The 23,688-nt window shown below is 44.6% G+C and overlaps 1 long non-coding RNA gene across 2 annotated transcripts in view; it reads right to left on the reverse strand.

The window, feature by feature from the left end:
• Positions 1-4,095: 4,095 nt before the first annotated feature.
• Positions 4,096-23,688, reverse strand: part of LOC135547366 (uncharacterized) — a 29,061-nt gene continuing 9,468 nt past the window's right edge. Inside the window, exons 3-6 of one of the 2 annotated variants that reach the window (XR_010456705.1) lie at positions 13,172-13,262; positions 6,022-6,132; positions 4,917-5,038; positions 4,096-4,316 (exon numbers count right to left, since the gene is read on the reverse strand). This is a non-coding gene — a long non-coding RNA (uncharacterized LOC135547366). Of the gene's footprint in view, positions 4,317-4,916; positions 5,039-6,021; positions 6,133-9,604; positions 10,497-13,171; positions 13,263-23,688 lie in introns of those variants that run through there. The other variant, XR_010456697.1, reaches the window with a different exon arrangement.

Here is a 23,688-nt window from a genome sequence, read left to right on the forward strand (position 1 = left end):
ATACAGATTGTATAAATTGTACAGTGAAATGGTTACTTGCATAGTAGCAATATCAAAAACAGAAAGTGTCCAGAAAAATATATTTTTGAAATATTTTAATTAAATGACGTTTACCCAGACACATCTAGCTAAGTGGATGGGTCACAATTATCTAGACATGTGCACATGTTCATGAAATACAATAGATGGCCGTAATCACCCCCAGACACACCTGGCTAACTTGATGGGTCACGTAATCATCTGGCGAAGTGGAGTCTTATTTCTTAGATATGTAGCTAGCTAGTTAGCTAGCTAAACAATAAACCGGCATAATCCCAACTCATACTACTACCAGTACAAACATTGTCATAGCTGTAACATGAATCTACAGGTAGCTAAAGCTAACCAACTAGATTCAATGTTAGCTAGCTAACAGGCTATAACTACGAATGAAAATGGGTTCCTGATTCAAATAATATTACTACACAGGTCATACATGTAATGTTAGCTAGCGAGCCAGCAAGCTAACATTCGCTAGCTAACAGTACACTTTCTGACACAACTACTTTCTGACAAAATTAGAAAGTATATAGCAAGACTCTTACCCGTATAGATGGATGAATGCTTCACGGCAGACTGGAACCATTTAACTGTTTTGTTTGTAGCTACATCTTGTTTGCCAGTGTTGTGTCAAGTCACTCTGGTTCACACTGACCGTGACATGTGCAGAAAGTAGCCCATCACAACATTTTCCGCCTGATCTGTCGATAGTGCCTGCTAAATTCTGGGCATATTGTAAATGTTGTTCATAAAATTAGCTAAACTTTTGAGCACCTCACATTATAGACAGTAGCATGCTATATGGCAGACCAATCCAAACTCATCTCCTGCCATGTCCAGCCCATCCATTTTCTCAGCCAATCATGGATAGGAGGAAAGTTCCTGTCTTTTTTCAAGGCTAAATCAACTTGGCTCTTACGTTAACAATTGTACTAATATTTACAGATGGAACACAAGTTTGTTATTAAGGCACATAAAAGTTCACATGTTCCAGAAGGCATTTCTGTAAAAAAAAAAAAAAAAAAAGAAGCATTTTGATAGAAAGCAAAAATATGCTCAAATGCCTCTCCTGTAAGGAGGTGATGTGCGACATAAGCCTAGATTCCTGAAACAGGTCATAAATGGTGACCCCGACACGATATTTCTTACGGATGCTTTGAACTAAATTGAAGTTTATTACATTGGATTCCCCGACATACTGTATAACAAATATGTTGCTTACGTGATGGCGAATATGCAGGCAACTGATATTTCCCGTATAATCTCGTATTAATAATTTGATCAAAAACGCAAGAATGGTCACAAATTTGATTCGACTAGGGATGAAATCCCCCATTACAGGCAATATATTGTCATGCGCAAGAAAAAAATCTAAGAAGATATTAATTCTCGAGCTCTCTGTGTTTTTACCCGGGAAGAACAAATTGTGACACAGAAAACTAGCGATGAAGATGCTTTATTTATACCACTGTGAAGTTCCAGTGATATCAGAGAGCGCAAAATAGAGCCGTTGCAAGCAGAACTTCAAGCATTCGAAAAAGAGCGCGATTTGACTAGGTTATTTCGACACGACACAAAGCAAGACTTGGTAGAACTGTCACGTTTTACCAAGGTGGGTGGATTCAGGGCAGAGAGCAGGTTTCAGTGATTTGACAGTTTATTCTCTGACGCACAAAGACGACGGTCAACCCAACACACAGGGTGAATAATCCAACACAGGATCAAAATAAACCGGAGAATAAAACACAAGTACTCCACCAAATGACATGAATACAAAAAACAATCCCGCACAAAACAAGGGCCTCAGAGAAGCTCTCATTTAGCCACAGGTGTAAGCCACATCCAGGTACTTGTACTATGTATAAGGACGCTAATTAAACTAAAATACACACAGGTGAAACTAATAACACAAAACCAACAGACAAACGAAAAAGGGATCGGTAGTGGCTAGTAGGACAGTGACGACGACCGCCGAGCACCACCCGAACAGGCAGGAGAGCCAACTTCGGCGGAAGTCGTGACAAGAACAGAAAGCAAATAACCTCCAAAGTGACCTAGCTACCAAAAATAGCCCTATTGCAGCTATTGGGACATGTACAGAGGCTAATCCTAAACAGCCCACAATGCACAGTTGTGATTTCTAAAAAAGGAAGGGCTTATGGGTCAGGCACTGTTGAAATCCACCTGCACATTTCAGGCAGCCTGCCGGCCCACAGGGTCGGACCAACTACTCAGTAAGGTTTTGTAACTCTTGTCACAGAAGCAGTCATACTATGCAAAGATGTTGGGATATAGGGAGGTGTCGTCCGTCTCGATTTTACTTGCAGCATAGGGTCAATTTGGAGTTTTGTCCTAAATGTTTGGATTTTGATGACTTGACAGTGTTAATAATTTCTTCATTTCGAACGCCATAATTTTTTAGATCCATTTATGATAGCTATATAGGTTACTTTTGTGAATGCGTTTTCTTTGATGCATACAGATTGCTAGACATAATGTAATGGCTTCTGTTAAGACACAAAGAGTTTATTTCCCTATGCATAGTACATATGGGTAAGTCCATCTGAATGTAGAGATGTGGGTGTGCTATGAGTAAAGCCATTGCCTTGTTTCTCACAACATTGGTATTCTAATGTTGGGTGCTGTAAACTGACATGCTAATATATTTAATTTTCAAATTGCGTGTGAAACCATTTGCTTGAAAGTTGTTTCGATTTTAACTCCAATAATTGTTCTTGATTATTAGATTATTATTTGCATTTGTTTTGTCATTTTCAAGGCATATCCATTTTCTCTCAAAGGGTGGAGAGTTTTGGAGAGTTTTTATTTTCAAATATACTATCTTATATGATGCAGTGATCTTTGATATCTTATATATTCATCTGACTGATTTGATAAAACCACATATGTTAACTGAAATGTGAATTGATCTGTGAAGTCTTGGCGTACCTTCAGCTCTGTGTTTTGCTTTTGAATGACTTTTGAAATAATGGAGCATACCTTTCTAGCTTGCTTGCAGTGAAGATTTGCATGTCTAAAGGAGACAATGCTACCTGCCAAAGGGACATTTTTGAAGTGATGCTGCAAGGGCAATGAACTGCTGCTCTTAAGATTGTCTACAGTGTCTACAGTGCTGGCCGTCTGGTTTTGAACACTTCTGTCTGACGCAGAATCAGATGTACTCAAGGGAGGGTTATGTAGGGTGACTCAGCCCCCAAAGTGACTCTTATCAGCTGTATGCAAGGATTACTTTGTGATGTTTTAGGAATGCCTCATTATCTAACCAACCCCCTGCTGTCACACTTCTGGGTAGCAGAGGTTCTGTTGTCTTTACAGGTCTGTAGGTCTGATTTCTGATTGGAGGTTTAACTCAACAGTAATGCTATTGGTCAACAACTCCAATTTTTGAATTCAAACATGATGTTTGTTATAAACATGTCAGATGTTATAAAGGGTCTGAATGTATTGTCTCTTTTTATTTTAGTTCCTGACCTGCGCTGGTGAGATACCTACATTCTCTCTCTACCTCTCCTGTGAGCTATGGGGCCATGGCTCAAGCCATGGTTTCTTTGTCTCTCTCTCTCTCTCTCTCTCTCCATCTCTCTGGTTAGGCTTGGAATCATGCCAAAGTGATGCTTGTAAATGCTTTATAACTTAAACGTGAATCTGTTCATTCTACACCTGTATTTAGAATTCCATTCTCAGACATTTCTTGATTGCCTATTGGTATAACTCAACTGTCTCTTGCATATTGCTAAATAATCTTTATGGGGTCAGATGATCATTTGAATAGGCTAATTGCTTTAGTCTTATTACGGCTCACATGTGAGGTATACATACTGTATACACATATGAAATATTACCACACTACAAAGGCATATACTGTATGGACGTTCTCAAGACCATTTCAAATGTTCGAAAATCAAATTATTTTTCTAGTGATCAGGCTGCTGTATACACTGCAGGTGTGTAACAGACAATTTGATAGAAAATGTTGCTTTTACTAATTAAGTTTGACTATTTACCTTCATCACATATAATTGCTTTAATGACGATATTCATGTCAACCAATGTCATCGGTAAACATAAAAAACGGGACGTAGATTCATATACCTTAGGTTTTTTTATTTTGCTCGTAGAATTGCATCTTAGCGAGCAAATTCAGAGGGAAGCAAAGAGGAACTAATATTATGGCCAATGATGGTTGTGTCCTCCAGGGTTTCTCTGGTGAGTTGGAAACATTTGCAGAAAAGGCCACGCTCAATTCTCTCTAGCAGCTACAGCAACAACAAAAAAGGCAATAAAAAACATTCATCAGAAATAGTAGAGGAATAGGGCAATTCATTTCAGAACCATAGAAAATAAATGTCATCAATATTTCACATTGTTTTATGGAGAAGGGACTTGATTTAATCCGGGAATCTAAAAATGACCACTAGCTATCAATTAGCATTGACAAGATTCGTGTGCTTTTCAGCGTTTTCTACTTTGTTTTGCTCTGGCTGCTCTGATGTCGCCTCCTTCTTGATCTGAGCTCATTCCTAATTCAGTGCTAGACCTTCACCATGCCTGCGTTGTACCATCACTCTGATGTTGAGCTAAAATTAACACAATGCTAACAAGCTGTTATAACACTGCTATCATGGTGTTGTTATCTAACCGGCACCCTTTTCCCCGGGCCTTTAAGGAGAGGAGAGCTGAGGTGAGGGTGGCGGGGGTGGCTGCGGTCCCTTGGAGGCTAGTGCAGGGTGATTTGTGGCATGAGAAGACTAATGAAGTGGTAGCTGTGCCACCCTGCTTCTTTTGCAAGATCAATTCGGCCGCGTACGGAGGCATGTTTTATGAATGATGGAGACCTCCTCAGGCCATCCATATACCTGAGCTCCGGCGTCACCGCGGGCTCCCACGGGCTGGGAGGCAGGGATCCTGCAATCCTTCTTGTTTGCAGCACTATACATTACGGCTCACCCCGACAACACTGCGACATCGCCACTAACTGCTGAGGGAGTCAGAAAATAGTTAATGACTTTGTGATCTCCTCCTCTAAACATTAAAAATGATCAAACCATTATTATTGAATGCATGACTGACACATCACTGTGAGGCTGACAGGGTTGTGCAGTGATGACACTGTATTATCAAAGAGAGAAGACAGGGTGTTATCGGAGGAAGCTTTTCACCTTTAATGAATTCAAAGATAGATATTTAGTCCGTGGGAAATGAAAAATGGCTAAAAGTGACTAAGAGTCCCCTTCTCACTGCCCTTTTGTCTCCTACAGACTGAATTTGAATGCATCTGTTTGGGTAATGAGAATGGTTTACCATATTCAAATTGAGATTTTTGGGGTAAATTAATTCAAAAGTTAATGTGTATTTGTCCTGGTGATTAAGTGCTATCCCTTGTTTTTTTATGACACTGCTGAACTTACCTATAAAAACAGGTACATATTTATATACGTCCAAGTATAATTATGCCTTTTTTTGGGAGGGAAATGTAAAGTAGGATTTTTAATGCGAGACGGTATGCCCTTTGGTTCACTCAGACGTGCTCTTCAGCAGAGCACGTTTCAATAAGACAAATCTGATCTCAGTATTTTTTGTTTTCCGAGATCACAGTGCAGCACTCATCCGAATGTTCGATGGCATTTTGAAACGAGAACGTCGTATATAAAGATGTCATGAGCGCTGCCTCCTGCGGATGGGCGCTGCCTCCCGCGGCGAGGTTGAAAGACAAAAGTAGAGCACACTGAATACTTGCCAGTGTTTTCTGGAAGCTATGAAATGTAAAGGCTTCCCTTTATTTTCGCTTACGTTCAAATAAAAAGGAGAGACAGAGAACTTGATTTTTGTACTTTTAATCGTAACTTTGAGATTGATTGGCTCAGGCTGTCAGTAAATCACGGGCGCGCTGACAGTAGCCTACTTTTATGATAATTTGGGCGTCAGATGCAGGTGGGATGGGTGGAAGAGGGAAGGCACTACCTTCCAATCGAGTGCTGGCAGTGGAGCTGTGTAGCCCTTTTCAGAGGTTGTGTCGAAAGGGTGTTTCGGTGTTTCCTCTCATTCTACTGCAGAATGAGTCGGCAAAAGTACCTGTAAAAGAAAAGAGTTACACTGATGGTGGTCTAGAATACTCTGGGTAGAGAAAGTAGATTACTTTATCAATAACTACAATCAAAGCGAAGGTGCACCACCAATAACGATTGCCTTGCCAGCAACCCCCTTGTTGAGTATTAGACATTTTATGTTACAGTATCTTTGATTCAGTAAGGAGCACACTGGAGGCTCTTGTATGTCTTACTATTGTAAGACTGTGTGTCCACTGAATAAATACAATCAATAGTTGTTGTCCTTTAATACACTATGTATATAGTATTTTAATAGATTTATAAAAATGAATGACGGATTTGTGAGCGTTCAATGTAGAACTAATACATTCCCTAAACAAACTGCCGCTCATACACACATATATCTTACTGTTGCAACCATCTGACAGAGAACACAAACATTCACATAACAGTATATGGAACACATACTCTCGTGCAGTCACGTACACATACACACATATATGTTGCAAACATACTCTGCATGCACACACATACACAAACGCACTCACGTGTGTGTGAATGCACGCCCACACGAGCACACAGACACAGACACACACACACAGGCACACACAGACGCACACGCTCACACAGACACAGACGCACACACACACAGCTGAGAGTAGTCTTGCGGGTGAGATTGGCCAAGAGATAACTCAGCAGTAGTGAAGCCCTCTCTTGTTCCCCCGAGTGTTCTACATTTATTTTCCTTTATATATTATTCAAGTTAAAATAATTAATTCAGGATATCAAATCAAGATGTTGGAAATCAATCCAAACCCTCTTTCAATCTGGCTTTCATTACAGCAGTATGACTGGGGCTGGTTAAGATCTCCTGTATTTCCCATAGTCATACTTAAGCACTTACGTGGCAACCAGTTGGCTGCTGAGGCAATTCTTTAGTTCTTATAGGCATGTTGAAGCACTTACTCTGCATCCGATTGGGCGGTTGCATTTTTTGGTTTAACACTGATATAAAAAAATGTAAAAAAGAATCACATGGCCGAAATCTGATTGGATGGTTAAACAATTACTCTGTTCATTGTTGGTTATTGTTGGGCGAGCTGAGCTGTACTGACCCCTCAACCTCATTGGTCCTAAAGGTCTCACTAGTAGTTAAACATTTTCCCCCTGTAGATAGCTGAACGGGGTAGTTTTCCGTAGTTTATATAACAGCTAGAGTGACATGAAGGGGACTAGTCTAAAAAGTTGTTGATTCAAGTTGTGTCGGGGAGATGTGGAGTTGATGTTGTTTACTGTTCCGGCAGCATTCCAACAGTCGTTAGTGTCTGTCCACTAGGTTGATTTACTTCAGTTTCTCCAGCGAAGGATAAAAACATCTCATGCCGGACTGTCTGGTGTCTGTCTTCCCAGTCTTTAGTGATCGTTTCACAAAACGGTGTAACACGATCCTTCAGTGACAATTGTACATTTAGAACAACACGCAAACCTTGTTGCTTTGTGCACAAATAGTGCTGTATATATATAAAGGTATTCTAACATTGGAAATGAATACCGTCTTCAATTCCAGTCCTCGGCCTTTCTCCGAGTAAAGGGAAGACCTGCTGGTTTAGCAAAGGTTAAATAGGAGCAGACAATGTTAGGGGAACAGGCCTGTATATCACTGCATCCTTCATGTGCTTTACTGTCTGCAGAAGACACAATGGCTACTGCTTTAATGGGAAACCCTGTATGTCTGCAAGAATCAATATTCCTGTGCAATGACACCATGATGAACTTATCCTATTTTATTTTGATGGTTAGCTAATTTTGGAGCAAGACATCCCCTCTCACAGGTAGACATGTTATAATTTTGTGGTAAAAATGTCAATCAAGGTGGGGGGGGGGGGTACTTGACTTAGAAGAAACTAGGCGAAGAGGGAAATTTATTGACGGAAAATGTATCTATATTCTCTTAGAGGCACTTTTAACCTGAAATCTCCATTGTGGTGATAATTCCAGGTTGTTAAAGTGACAGGGAGCCGGGGCGGTCGCCTGGGTAAAGAATGTGGGGGCCAGACCTAACAATTACAGAGCTGTATTTCTCGCTACTCTCATAGGAGGATGAGCAGAGACGGGATTAGGTCAGGACACGCACAAATACACACGACTTCCACGGACATATCTACACACACACGTACACACACACACACAACATAAACACAGAGAGGACGAGAGGCCGGGACATTGGTGCAGGGCAAATACACACATGTACACAGCTGCCAACACATAGAGCAACGCAAGCAGTTGGCCTCTTACATTCTGCAACATATCTTTACAAAGCATACGGTCATTTTCTGATTTTCAGACTTTCAATAGCCATTTTAATGCAATCTATCCAAACCTCGTTCCTGTTTAAATACAGAAGTAGGCCCACATACTCTATGTTCCGTATTGTTTTCCATCAAACTCCCTGATGCTTTGGCGTCATAGTAATGTGAAATAATTGGACAAAAATCTTCACATTTCATATCACATTTGAAGAAATCTATGACTATGCCCAAAGCTCTGTTAAAATGGTGGCTCACTTTAAACAATTCTGTTATTTTGCTGTCAAGTCTTCTGGGTGGCTTAGGTTGGGCGCATTAAAAAAACAACAGTCAATATATGTCAGAGAAATGAAAGTGAATAATTGCTGTAATTAATGACCTGTGGGTATTTAAAATTGACGTTGTACTCTTGAGTCTAACACTGAGCATGTCTATCGAGTATTGGAGTGTGTCTCCTATTCTTAAAAATGACGGGGGGAATAGATTGCACTGGTTGGCTATGCTTACAGGACGGTGTCGGGGATTTTTGAAGAGTACACGAAATGAAAAGCCTCTCCACGAACTGCACATCAACGCAGAGCACCTCACCTCACCTTGCTTTCCAGTCACGTCAGGGCCGGGCAGCAGCGAAAGGCTGCTCTGTGACATTGAGAGACCTGTCGAAAGTGTCTGGACTTATTTCATGTAAGATAGCCTGGCCATTAGCACACTGTGACCTTTAGTACAATTTCTCTCTGTCGGATTCACACGCTCCCTTGTGTGTGTCTTTTAGTCTGAGGATGTGCGTGCGTGCGTTTGTGTGTGTGTGTGTGTGTGTGTGTGTGTGTGTGTGTGTGTGTGTGTGTGTGTGTGTGTGTGTGTGTGTGTGTGTGTGTATGCGTGTGCATGAGTGTTTGGGTGTGGACTTTGAAGATTAATATTTGTCCCCCAGTCCTTTGCTGAATGGATTGAGAGAAGAAGAACGGTGGAAGGGAAAGTATGAATATCACCAGGCCACGTTGTTGTACACACACACACCCACACACACACCCACACACACACACACACACACACACACACACACACACACACACACACACACACACACACACACACACACGCGTATACACACTCGTACGTATAGGTGGAGCCAGACATTAGTGTGGTGTGGGGGGGGGGGGGGGTATTTTTTGTTGTTTGTTGTTGCAGTAATTGAAAATTAATTCACCAGACGTCAGAAGGAATCGATAAAGAATTCATGAAAGGAAAGAGGGAGTCATTAAAAGCAATAAGGTTAGGATGAAGATGGCATCACTGAGCATACAGACACAGGAGACACACTCCCAGTCACAGAGGATGGGGTCACTCCAAATGGACCATAACGGTACAAATTACTGCAGCATAACGGTAGCAAGTACAAACTCCTTAGAGACCAAGGCTAATAGAGGAAGATGTGTGTTTTTGTGATCGTAAGACAATAAGAAACCAAAGAACATAAATTTGTTTTCAGCTTTAACAAATTATCTAAGGTATTATATTCCCACAAAAAACAAAAAAACTATTTGTGTAATGTGATGATATATCATTAAACCCACATTTACTGTTTGATGGAGCTAAAACTGTAGGCCATTTCGAAATTGCTCGATTATTATTCTATACCATTCCGGTCGCAGAGTTTCAAACACTCAATATTTCAAAAAATGTATTATCGCCTAAGTCCAGACTACGTAAGAGTGTCTTAACAGGTTCAGAGCAGTTGAGAGCACACCTTAAAACTGCCCTTCAGACATACCCTGCCATAAAGCTGCCTTAGGAAACAATACAGCCTCTGTCATCCTGCCTGGGTTCATGGAAAATGGGATATAGTGTCCATAATATTGTGGGATAAATGATTATTGATTAGATAAAGGTTGAGATAATCATTAGCCTTCATCCATTTTACTGACTCCCTGTGACCTTTCTGCCTCTTGCTTAGATCACATTGGATTTTTCCATATGATGATTTGATCATCTCTCACACGAGCGCAGAGATGAGAGGCGAGGAGAGGCGAGGAGAGGCGAGGCGATGCTGTGTACGAGGGTGTTTTCTCTCCACCTCCAGCTGCTGTAAAAATACACAATCACACACACAGCAACACAACGTGTGATTGTCATTGTAACAAAATAGTCAAAAGAGAAGAAGCACATGATTAGAATATTTTTTAGTTTTCAAAAATAACCCATGAATTTGTAGGGTATTCTTTCAGTAGTATTGTATTCATGTAGCAGGTAACAGTGTCTATATTACTAGGTATAAGTCAGCAATGCAATATTTCCTCCTTGAAACAGTGACATGGAAATGCTCTCCTTCTAAAAGCTTGACTTATTGAATTGGGCTGAATATTCCTGGTAATCACACTTTAACAAGCTCCAGATCCCGCCACACATCTGGGCACAATCAAGAGAGAAATCTGCTGTTTTTCCATTGTTCTATTCATTCACAAACCCATGCTGGAATTTAAACATTTATTTAAAGTAAAACTGTGCTAACTACCGGGCGAAAAAGACATCACGGTTTTCATTAGTAAATTACACATCCAAAAATGCCTCTGATGGGGCCAAAGAACGCAAGGTGGACCAATCCCCCCCCCCCCCCATTTTAACAATCAATTAAGCAGTGGAAACACTCGGAGCACAATGTGAAAGTTTTTAGTCAAAGTGCCATTGAACGTGCTGTCGGTGAGATATTGATGTGCCTTGATCTGTAATGTCACTGGCCTGATTTCCTGTTCTCTGACTGATTCAGTCTTTCATTCTCACTCCAGGGGAGTTCCTACCCATGATTCCTTCTGCCTAAACATTATCACTCACCCACTGCCTGCACATGCTGGGAGGAAAACAACATCTAGCCTGTACTAGGTCTCTACTGATGTTATGAGTGTGTGTGTGTGTGTGTGTGTGTGTGTGTGTGTGTGTGTGTGTGTGTGTGTGTGTGTGTGTGTGTGTGTGTGTGTGTGTGTGTGTGTGTGTGTGTGTGTGTGTGTGTGTGTGTGTGTGTGTGTGTGTGTGTGTGTGTGTGTGTGTGTGTGTGTATGTGTGTGTGTGTGTGTGTGTGCGTGCGTGTGCGTGTGTGTGTTGCAGTACTGATGGGCATCTCTGTGTGGTCGGACGGGCGTGGCAGACAATGAAAGCTTTATTGTGTGTCATAGATGATTATAAATGTGTTCGGCACATTGTTTATTGCCTTTTACTGTAGATACCTCATGATGAGAGAATGAACCAAGGCAAGTTAGAACACATATAGTTGACACATACTGAAAATAATAGGTAGAAAACCACTGCATGCTATAACCCACAATCATTCAGGAACTGCAATGACAACATTAGACAGGATATGTCAAATGCTCATTTATTGTCATTTTTAGATGCAACAAGAAAAATGCATTACAGTTATACTCTACTTCACATTTCAATTGCATGTTTAATATTCAGAATGTTACACACATAAACCCCCGGAAGGCTAGTCAAATCATGGCTTTGACAGACAAGTCTCTGCTCCGGCCTGGTAAAAACATAACCCCCTGAAAATGTTTCTTTATGATGATGAAAACCATATGGACGTCAGTTACACAGCTTAAATAAGCATTCGCACAACTAACAGGCAGGTTCTGCACACACGGCTGACTAGAAAAATCATTTGTGTGGTCACTGAGGTCCCGAATTATGGCAAAGCATGCAGACAACCCCCCACCCCCCCACCACACTGCTCCTGTTTTGTCCCGCTCCAACCCCCTAGATGTACGGAGACGCTGGAGGGACACACAGCACCTTGGATGCGTGAATTAGGCCATTTAAAATCATGTACAAAAATGAAATTTAGGAAGATATTTGTTTATTGTTCTCTATTAAAAAAAATCACTGATGTCCTGCAAATTAGAATCCATTTTACCTTTTATGGACCAGCTGAATGTGATGATCATTCTGCTTGATCATAGACGACCTACTCTTACAAGATCATGTGACCATGTTTTAAGTGAAAGACTAATTCCTGTGACCCTTACTAAACTCCTCCTCTTGCCAATAAATCCCTTTTGACCTGCCACAGGAACAATGACTTTCTTCCTCTTTTTCCTGTCCTCTTTTCTTTTCTTTTTTTTTGTGTTGCTGCCTTTTATTTCAATATTTAATTCACTTGTCTTCATGCATGTGTAGTGCGAAGTGTCATTTCGATCTGAGGCCTGGTTTAAAGTGGCGCGCGGGAGACTTTTAAGAGGGAAAAAGAGAGGAGCTGCATCCGGAGCAGTTTAATACTGATGGGTTCTGAAAAGGTGGAGACGACAGAGACTGATAACTAATGTACTTCCTGTGTACTTCCTCCCTCACTGTCAGCGCCCCTCCCTCGGCCCCCCACCCAAAATAACTAACTGATGTGTGATGTGTGAGTTGCGGAGGGAAGGATGACATCGTTAGAGGATGAGAGGTGAGTGAGACTTCCACTTAGCACAGAGTGATGCGTTCACTCAGTTAGAGGGAGACAGAGAGCTGAGGAGACGTAGAGTGGGCTGTGTGTGTGTGTGTGTGTGTGTGTGTGTGTGTGTGTGTGTGTGTGTGTGTGTGTGTGTGTGTGTGTGTGTGTGTGTGTGTGTGTGTGTGTGTGTGTGTGTGTGTGTGTGTGTGTGTGTGTGTGTGTGTGTGTGTGTGTGTGCGTGCGCGCGTGCGTGCGTGTGTGTGCGTGTGTGTGTGTGTGTGCATGTGTGTGCGTGCATGCGCCTGAATGTGTGTGTGTGTGTGGGGACATACCTTGGCTCTTTGATGCTGTGCCCGGTTGTTAACCGTCTGTGTCTGTTACTGGCACACAGAGAGAGGCAGTGACCTCCCCTGACCATTGGCCCTGCAGAAAGAGAGAGAGAGAAAAAATCGGATTGTTGTGATGATGCTTGAGCTTTTATACCCTGAGAGGACCAGGCATCTTTGTCCTCGGTCCTCTATCTGGGCCTTGTGTTAGATTACATCAGAGCTGTGAATACATCCGCACAAACATGGCTTAGCACCTTTCGTTTTGGCACTTGTCAAATATAACAATTGAAACAGCACCATGTTCTACAATGACATACGTTGTGGAATCCCAAAAGGCCGGGAGAGTTTCCCAACAGAAAATGGAGAGAAATGTTTTGGGCCTGAGCAGAGCATTTTCACCAGCGTATGTTCAATGCTGTTCTGATCTCATCTACTTTCAAATAGAGACAAAAAAAAAGGTCACAATGGTGAGTTAATGATATGATTATAGCGTCCATTTAATGTTGGTAACCATGGTACCAGCTAAGAGAGGTTTGTGATCCAATGGAGCGGGAGCTAAGATTGGCACCATGAAAGCAGTTCAGTGTTTTTACACAGCGCCGGAACGCCCTCAACTCAACGCAGCATAGTAATTACACATTAGGCTACTAGAACCCATCCAGAGGGTGTTTAAAAGTGTACTGTTTAATGGACATAGAATGTGGACGAGGGAGATCATAGTTTCAGATGAATATGAGGCACTGAGCTCTATATAATGACGCCCTTTAGAACTGAACATTGGAGGGGATATTACGGGCCATCACGCGGTTCGCGACAAACTCTCTCACTGATAGACCAAACGCGTCACATCTTAAATAAGAGAAAAACTCTTGATACAAAACACACAGTAGGAGTGGGACACATTTGAAATGACGAAGAATATCCTGTTATGTGGAAGGAACAACAAGACACATTTGGAAAGTGGAAATGCAGACATCACCTGAGATAAATCCGTCTCCCCAAAAGCTCTAAAATTACAAGCCCTTTCCCCCTCCTTTCCTTTTATTCGCTTCTGAGTAACGACTTCATCAGAAGATAATACGCAAAGCAACTTCACTGCTAAGTGCTTTTTTCTCCCCTGAAAACATTGGCCCTGACCCAAGCGGAGGCGAGGGTGTTTTATGTATTACATTAATTTGTGCCGGAGACACACGGTTTCACTGACGTTTTACAAGACGCTTGGTTGGAAAAGGCACTCCAAAACAATAGGACACGGTTCTGCTGTGACACTTCAGATGGCCTGAGGTTCTGCTAGAAGTCAGAGGGCCCTCCCGCTCCAGTCAACACACTCTCTGGCACACGCACGCGCACACGCACACACTGCAGCAAACACAGCCACTTGAGGTTGAGAGTGTGTGTTGGAAGCAGATGGGGTGGTGAGAGGAGTGGGGGGTTGGTGAGACAGGTGAGAGGGAGGCAGTCCCAGTGTATTACAGACAAGGGCAGCAGTTCACACCACCTAGCTCTGCTGAGACGGTGAGGTGAACACAGGGTGACAGAAAGGGAGGATGAGGGGAACAGAGGGGGAGAGAAGGGGAGGATGAGGGGAACAGAGGGTGAGAGAAGGGGAGGTTGAGGGGAACAGAGGGTGAGAGAAGGGGAGGTTGAGGGGTACAGAGGGGGAGAGAAGGGGAGGATGAGGGGAACAGAGGGTGAAAGAAAGGGAGGTTGAGGGAAACAGAGGGTGAGAGAAGGGGAGGATGAGGGGAACAGAGGGGGAGAGAAGGGGAGAGAAGGGGAGGATGAGGGGAACAGAGGGTAAGAGAAAGGGAGGTTGAGGGGAACAGAGGGTGAGAGAAGGGGAGGATGAGGGGAACAGAGGGTGAGAGAAGGGGGGTTGAGGGGGACAGAGGGGATGCGAAAGGGAGGATGAGGGGAATAGAGGGTAACAGGAAGAGGGTGAGAAAAAGGTAGGATGAGTGGGACAGAGGGTGAGAGAAAGGGAGGATGAGGGAAGAGAGGGTGAGAGAAAGGGAGGATGAGGGAAGAGAGGGTGAGAGAAAGGGAAGATAAGGGAACAGAGGGTGAGGGAAACGGAGGACGATGGGAACAGAGGGTGAGAGAAATGGAGGCTAAGGGAACAGAGGGTGAGGGAAAGGGAGGATGAGGGGAACAGAGGGTGAGAGAAAGGGAGGATAAGGGAACAGAGGGTGAGGGAAAGGGAGGGCATGTGGAACAGAGGGTGAAAGAAAGGGAGGATGAGTGGAACAGAGGGTGAGAGAAAGGGAGGAAAAGGGAACAGAGGGTGAGAGAAAGGGAGGATGAGAGAAGAGAGGGTGAGACAAAGGGAGGATGAGTGGAACAGAGGGTGAGAGAAAGGGAGGATAAGGGAACAGATGGTGAGAGAAGGGGAGGATGAGGGGAACAGAGGGTGAGAGAAAGGGAGGATGAGCGGAACAGAGGGTGTGAGAAAGGGAGGTGAGGGGAACAGAGGGTGAGAGAAAGGGAGAATGAGCGGAACAGAGGGTGTGAGAAAGGGAGGTGAGGGGAACAGAGGGTGAGAAAAAGGGAGGATGAGGGGAATAGAGGGTGAGAGAAAGGGAGGATGGGGGAATAGAGGGTGAGAGAAAGGGAGGTGAGGGGAACAGAGGGAGAGAGAAAGGGAAGTGAGGGGAACAGAGGGTGAATGAAGGGAGGATGAGGGAAATAGAGGGTGAGAGAAAGGGAGGATGAGCGGAACAGAGGGTGAGAGAAAGGGAGGTGAGGGGAACAGAGGGTGAGAGAAAGGGAGGATGAGTGGAACAGAGGGTGTGAGAAGGGGAGGATGAGGGGAACAGAGGGTGAGAGAAGGGGAGGTTGAGGGGAACAGAGGGTGAGAGAAGGGGAGGTTGAGGGGTACAGAGGGGGAGAGAAGGGGAGGATGAGGGGAACAGAGGGTGAAAGAAAGGGAGGTTGAGGGAAACAGAGGGTGAGAGAAGGGGAGGATGAGGGGAACAGAGGGGGAGAGAAGGGGAGAGAAGGGGAGGATGAGGGGAACAGAGGGTAAGAGAAAGGGAGGTTGAGGGGAACAGAGGGTGAGAGAAGGGGAGGATGAGGGGAACAGAGGGTGAGAGAAGGGGGGTTGAGGGGGACAGAGGGGGAGCGAAAGGGAGGATGAGGGGAATAGAGGGTAACAGGAAGAGAGGGTGAGAAAAAGGTAGGATGAGTGGGACAGAGGGTGAGAGAAAGGGAGGATGAGGGAAGAGAGGGTGAGAGAAAGGGAGGATGAGGGAAGAGAGGGTGAGAGAAAGGGAAGATAAGGGAACAGAGGGTGAGGGAAACGGAGGACGATGGGAACAGAGGGTGAGAGAAATGGAGGCTAAGGGAACAGAGGGTGAGGGAAAGGGAGGATGAGGGGAACAGAGGGTGAGAGAAAGGGAGGATAAGGGAACAGAGGGTGAGGGAAAGGGAGGGCGTGTGGAACAGAGGGTGAAAGAAAGGGAGGATGAGTGGAACAGAGGGTGAGAGAAAGGGAGGAAAAGGGAACAGAGGGTGAGAGAAAGGGAGGATGAGAGAAGAGAGGGTGAGACAAAGGGAGGATGAGTGGAACAGAGGGTGAGAGAAAGGGAGGATAAGGAACAGATGGTGAGAGAAGGGGAGGATGAGGGGAACAGAGGGTGAGAGAAAGGGAGGATGAGCGGAACAGAGGGTGTGAGAAAGGGAGGTGAGGGGAACAGAGGGTGAGAGAAAGGGAGAATGAGCGGAACAGAGGGTGTGAGAAAGGGAGGTGAGGGGAACAGAGGGTGAGAAAAAGGGAGGATGAGGGGAATAGAGGGTGAGAGAAAGGGAGGATGGGGGAATAGAGGGTGAGAGAAAGGGAGGTGAGGGGAACAGAGGGAGAGAGAAAGGGAAGTGAGGGGAACAGAGGGTGAATGAAGGGAGGATGAGGGAAATAGAGGGTGAGAGAAAGGGAGGATGAGCGGAACAGAGGGTGAGAGAAAGGGAGGTGAGGGGAACAGAGGGTGAGAGAAAGGGAGGATGAGTGGAACAGAGGGTGTGAGAAAGGGAGGTGAGGGGAACAGAGGGTGAGAGAAAGGGAGGATGAGCGGAACAGAAGGTGTGAGAAAGGGAGGAGAGGGGAACAGGGGGTGAGAGAAAGGGAGGATGAGCGGAACAGAGGGTGTGAGAAAGGGAGGAGAGGGGAACAGAGGGTGAGAGAAAGGGAGGATGAGGGGAATAGAGGGTGAGAGAAAGGGAAGTGAGGGGAACAGAGGGAGAGATAAAGGGAGAATGAGGGGAACAGGGGGAGAGAGAAAGGGAGGATGAGGGGAACAGAGGGAGAGAGAAAGGGAGGATGAGGGGAACAGAGGGAGAGAGAAAGGGAGGATGAGGGGAACAGAGGGAGAGAAAGGGAGGATGAGGGGAACAGAGGGAGAGAGAAAGGGAGGATGAGGGGAATAGAGGGTGAGAGAAAGGGAAGTGAGGGGAACAGAGGGAGAGAGAAAGGGAGGATGAGGGGAACAGAGGGAGAGAGAAAGGGAGGATGAGGGGAACAGAGGGAGAGAGAAAGGGAGGATGAGGGGAATAGAGGGTGAAAGAAAGGGAAGTGAGGGGAACAGAGGGAGAGAGAAAGGGAGGATGAGGGGAACAGAGGGAGAGAGAAAGGGAAGATGAGGGGAACAGAGGGAGAGAGAAGGGGACGGCACCTCAGATGTATGTGGGGGGGTAATGATGTGTATTTCTAACCACGCTCTCTTGAGCACCACCAGAGGGTGGGAGAAAGTGAGGATGAGGGAAGAGAGGGTGACCCTGGCCCGCTCAGTGATCCCCAGCATGTGCATTTGACCTACGACCCCTGTGTTTCCCCTTCAGAGATGGTGGTCATCAGAACTGTGCTCATGTGCACCTGTCCACTGGCAGATAATGATGGTGATCCCAACCACTGAAAGTGTGGATTTAGCTGTGAGTTGCTGGCTTGGGTCAGAGCATCTGTGGTCATCCGTAGACAGCTAAAGGAATAGCACTTCCCAAATCCCCATAGCCACAAAAGAGGAGATAGAGTGAGTCAGCGCTGAGACTGAAGCTGAGCACTTGATCCTCTCACTGGGAGATGGTATTTCAACAGGAAACCCTTCAGAAAACATGTAGACCTACCGATGCTGAACGTCTGAGCCTTTCTATAGGTGCTGCTGCCGGTCAGTGATGATGCGACACCTAAACGTCAATCCCATTTTCATGATAATCGCTCACGACAAAAAAAACTGAAATGGAATAACGCTGCTTGAGGTGCGAGATAAACACAGAGAAAATGACAAAACCTAACATATCCTGGGGCTAAGATGAAAATCGTTTAAACATATGACCTCTGTCATGATGCTTCCTTATGCTCTTGCTGCTTTTGGTAGGATGGGCTTAAGCAGATTCTTTGGTTGTGTAGGCCTGTGTGTAGCAACGGTAATTCAGACAGGCAGAAAGCATAAAGAGCCCAGTACACAGTGTCAGCTTGGATAGCGTCTCTCCTGTGCCGAGGGGCGACTAATCAGTGGCTTGTAAAGGAGACCGTGGAAGCCTAGGGGCACACATTTACCCCCGCACACACAGCGGACACACACACACAGCTGACCCACACACGCACATACACACACACACGCACGTACGCACACACGCACACCTGCGACAGTTTGTTTCAGTCTGCATGGGGTCACCAGGATGCCATGTGATGGGAGGTTGATCCACAGACAGATTCCTCCACGCAATGTCAACATTAACGTGTCCTACATGGACCGAGTCTTCCTTCAGATGGGTCTGCCTCTAGTCTTCAGGGGTTAGGAAGGATCGGATAGGAGGGGCTGAGGATGGTTTGCTCCCCTCCCTCCACTCCCCACTGTAGCTAAATGAGGGTTGGGTATATGCATGAAATCAAATGGCCCCGGTCATAGCGTTCCCCTCCGAACGTTGGAGGATATAGGGAATGTCACAGTGGGAGATGGTTTGTTCTCCCCTTCCTCCTCTCGGCCATTAAGTTCATCCATCTCACTGTCTATTTAGCGAGAAGGATCCTACTCAGGAGTGGTGGGGGAATAACGACGCAGAGAATGTCAGTGCAAGATAAACACCGGTGCGGTGAAGTGGCTCTCGCATGGCTGATGTGAGGAGAGGGAAACTCCTGATTTGTATCCGCAGCCTTTAGTCTGAGAAAGCGTCTCACAACTGGACTGGCTCATCCCACAGGCAGGCGGCTTGTTCTGAGGCCAACATGAAAGGGATGCGTGTGGCTGCTTCATGCTCTCTCCCTCTCTCTCTCTCTCTCTCTCTCTCTAACCGCTTTCTTTTTTTCTGCTCCCTTTTTCTCTCTGTTTTATGGCCCTTTCCTTTCTTCTCTCACTTCTCCCTCATTCTTCCTCCCCTTATTTCCCTTTAATGATGTGTCTTTCCCTACCTCAGGGCCAGTAATTTCCTAAATCGATGTTCTCTTTCTATCCTTCCCTCTCTCTGTTCTCTCTCTCTCTGTTCTCTCTCTCTCTGTTCTCTCTCTCTCTGCTCTCTCTCGCTCTCTCTGTTCTCTCTCTCCCGCCGTCTATCTGTTCTCTGTTCTCTGTTCTCTCTCTCTGTTCTCTCTCTCTCCCTCTCTCCGTTCTCCCTCTCTGTTCTCTATCTCTTTCCTTCCCTCTCTCTATCTGTTCCCTGTTCTTTCTCTCTCTCTCTTTGTGTCTCTAGCTTCTTACTTGAGACATCTCAGACATCTCAGTGTAGTCTGAGGCAGGGTTAAGGTCTAGATGACTTGAGTTTGTGTGTGAAATGAGGAGGGCGGGGCGATTGTGGGAGACTGTATCAGCGAGACATCAGTCGTAATTAATAAAGCTGGGCCGCACTAATTAAAACGCATGATTAATGCAACGGGGAGGATACATGGCACGGCATCGTCTTCTGAGTCACAGCTCCACAGGCTCTGAGGGGGAAACACATGGAAGTGGATCTGAGATGGAGATAAAAGTGAGTCCTATGAATGAATCACAAGTGACCCCCCCCCCCCACACACACACACACACACACACACACACACACACACACACACACACACACACACACACACACACACACACACACACACACACACACACACACACACACAATAGCCTGATCTGACTAAGCTATCATCACCATTTGAACAATGGCTTGCATCAAAATCTCACTGTCTTGCTGGCACATACCATTCTGAGAAACCATATGTTCCTTACAGCTCGGTGAGAGCGTGGTTGTCCGATGGTTATTTTGCATACAACCTTCACACAACTTTCTGGGAATGGTGCAGGATAGTTGCTTGGCTTTGGAACATCTAAGGAACGTGGTATTTCATTACGTTTTCACGGAACGTTCCCTAAAAGTTCAAAAATGGTTACTTTTCATTGAAATGTTGGTGATGTTCTAGGTACGTTCTCCAACTTGTTTGACATTGGCAACATTGTCAAATAGTTCAAAGAACATTAATAAACAAAGGTCTTCTGTGGGAATTTCAGTACTTCAGCATAACATTTCCTACATGTTTCCTCTGTGCTTAATTTGTAAATCGGGAGGTGCTTAATTTGTAAATCGGGAGGTGCTTAATTTGTAAATCGGGAGGTGCTTAATTTGTAAATCGGGAGGTGCTTAATTTGTAAATCGGGAGGTGCTTAATTTGTAAATCGGGAGGTGCTTAATTTGTAAATCGGGAGGTGCTTAATTTGTAAATCGGGAGGTGTCTCATTTGTAAATCGGGAGGTGTCTCATTTGTAAATCGGGAGGTGCCTAATTTGTAAATCGGGAGGTGCTTAATTTGTAAATCGGGAGGTGCTTAATTTGTAAATCGGGAGGTGCTTAATTTGTAAATCGGGAGGTGCTTAATTTGTAAATCGGGAGGTGCGGGGACCAAAAGTGACTGAGAGTTCTGAGGTACCAGAAAACATGAGAAAACAAAATCACCTTTATAACAAAGCATTGCATGCATTACATATTTATAATGACGGCCTACAGTGGGTTAACTGCCTTGTACAGGGGGAGAACAACAGATTTTTATTTCATCAGCTCAGGGATCCGATCTAACAACCTTACAGTTACTAGCCCAATGCTCTAACCACTAGGCAACCTGTCGCCCCTACATGAATGGTGACTTTGCCAGAATGTTTTTTAATACCACACATTTTTTATTTTATTTTACCTCACAGGCTACTTTGACACTGACCTACTGAGAATCTGCTATCAATGAAAAGGACCTTGTCTTGAATCCATCAGTAGCCTAGACCTAGGTGTGTGGAGACCCACAACGTCGGCTACAATATGAGGAGGAAGTCATAGTCCTAAACATGCTTTCCAGTTCCACTGACTCACCCAATGACGCGCAGCTCAGTCGCTGGCGATGCTCATGCCAAAAGCCCATCTCTCTCTCTCTCTCTCTCTCTTTCGTAAAACAATATTTGGAAGTTGATCAAATATTTTAGTAACCTACAGCACAGTCTTCTCTTTTCAGCAGGAGCCATTTGCTTTTCCGACTTGTGTTTTCCCTCATTTGTATTTGAAATATTGCGAAAGACCTGTTTTGTATTGTTTTGTATGCGTGCTGGTTTTTCACTACCAGATTTGCGCCAGATGTAGGCTATTTCTTGTTATTGGGCTACAAACCACAGCTAGGCAATTTAAAAAAAAGAAGCTATTGATCCTATGTGGCTAAATGATAGGCCTTCTCATGAGGTAGTAGGCTATTCTGAATGATTTCATTTATTTCTGAACAGAGAGCAGTAATTCTATAACTTTAGCAAATGTATTTCAATTTATCAGGGATGCTGCAATTCCTTCAGAACCCTTTGCGCCGCTATGATTCTATAAGAAAAGAAATGATAAAGTGCAATGCTGGAGAGATGAGAGTTGCAGGTTCATGTCTATCAGAGCAGAGAGGGAGAGAGATCATAGAAAGTGAATCTCATTCTAGTTATGTGAGAGATACTGGAGCGCTTCTCACACAGCCAAGGCCACACGTTGGTCTCAAACATAGTTTACAATGTTGGGCAAACCATAAACCCGAACCAAATCAACTCTCAGAATATTAGGCCTGGGCTGAAAATATCATTTTTCATATTGTTTTTTTTTGTGGGGGCTGGAGAATTAAGGAAAAGGCTAATCTAATGAACTTTGATCGCTTTTATTATATTTTTGACATTACAAAAGGTGGAAATGATTTGTCATGCCATAACTGGTACCGGATCCAACAAAATAGGTTAATGAAAAAGAACTGACCAAAACAGAGAGATTCTGGATCCTGTTCTGGCAGAATCTGGCTAAAATGAAGCATAGGGTTTTCTCATGGTTCTATTTAAAGTCATGTTCTCAAATTGTTCCAAGATCTTTCAGAAAACTTTCCACAAAAAAAAAACACAAGAAGACTTTAGTAACGTTCAGAGAACATTCTCAGAATGTTATATAAAAACATACGTTCCGTTCTCAGGACGTAAAGAAAACTTTCCATAAAAACCACAAGAAAACATCAGTAACGTTCAGAGAACATTCTAAACTCAGCAAAAAAAGAAATGTCCTCTCACTGTCAACTGCGTTGATTTTCAGCAAACTTAACATGTGGAAAAATTTGTATGAACATAACAAGATTCAACAACTGAGACATGAACTGAACAAGTACCACAGACATGTGACTAACAGAAATTGAATAATGTGTCCTTGTACAAAGGGGTGGTCAAAATGAAAAGTAACAGTCAGTATCTGGTGTGGCCACCAGCTGCATTAAGTACTGCAGTGCATCTCCTCCTCATGGACTGCACCAGATTTGCCAGTTGAGATGAGATGTTACCCCACTCTTCCACCAAGGCACCTGCAAGTTCCCGGACATTTCTGGAGGGAAAGGCCCTAGCCCTCAGAACACTGACATTTCTATCTTGCAGGAAATCACGCACAGAACGAGCAGTATGGCTGGTGGCATTGTCATGCTGGAGGGTCATGTCAGGATGGGCCTGCAGGAAGGGTACCACATGAGGGAGGAGGATGTCTTCTCTGTAACGCACAGCGTTGAGATTGCCTGCAATGACAGCAAGCTCAGTCTGATGATGCTGTGACACACTGCCCCAGACCATGACGGACCCTCCACCTCCAAATAAATCGATCCTGCTCTAGAGTACAGGCCCTGGTGTAACGCTCATTCCTTCGATGATTAACGCAAATCCGACCATAACCCCTTGTGGGACAAAACCGCGACTCATCAGTGAAGAGCACTTTTTGCCAGTCCTGTCTGGTCCAGCGACAGTGGGTTTGTGCCATTGGCGACGTTGTTGCTGATGATATCTGGTGAGGACCTGCCTTATAACAGGCCTACAAGCCCTCAGTCCAGCCTCTCTCAGCCTATTGCGGACAGTCTGAGCACTGATGGAAGGATTGTGCGTTCCTGGTGTAACTCGGGCAGCTGTTGTTGCCATCCTGTACCTGTCCCGCAGGTGTGATGTTCGGACATACCAATCCTTTGCAGGTGTTGTTACACATGGTCTGCCACTGCGAGGACGATCAGCTGTCTGTCCTGTCTCCCTGTA

The sequence above is a fragment of the Oncorhynchus masou genome, chromosome 1, assembly GCF_036934945.1.
Source record: "Oncorhynchus masou masou isolate Uvic2021 chromosome 1, UVic_Omas_1.1, whole genome shotgun sequence".
NCBI classification, from domain to species: Eukaryota; Metazoa; Chordata; class Actinopteri; order Salmoniformes; family Salmonidae; genus Oncorhynchus; species Oncorhynchus masou.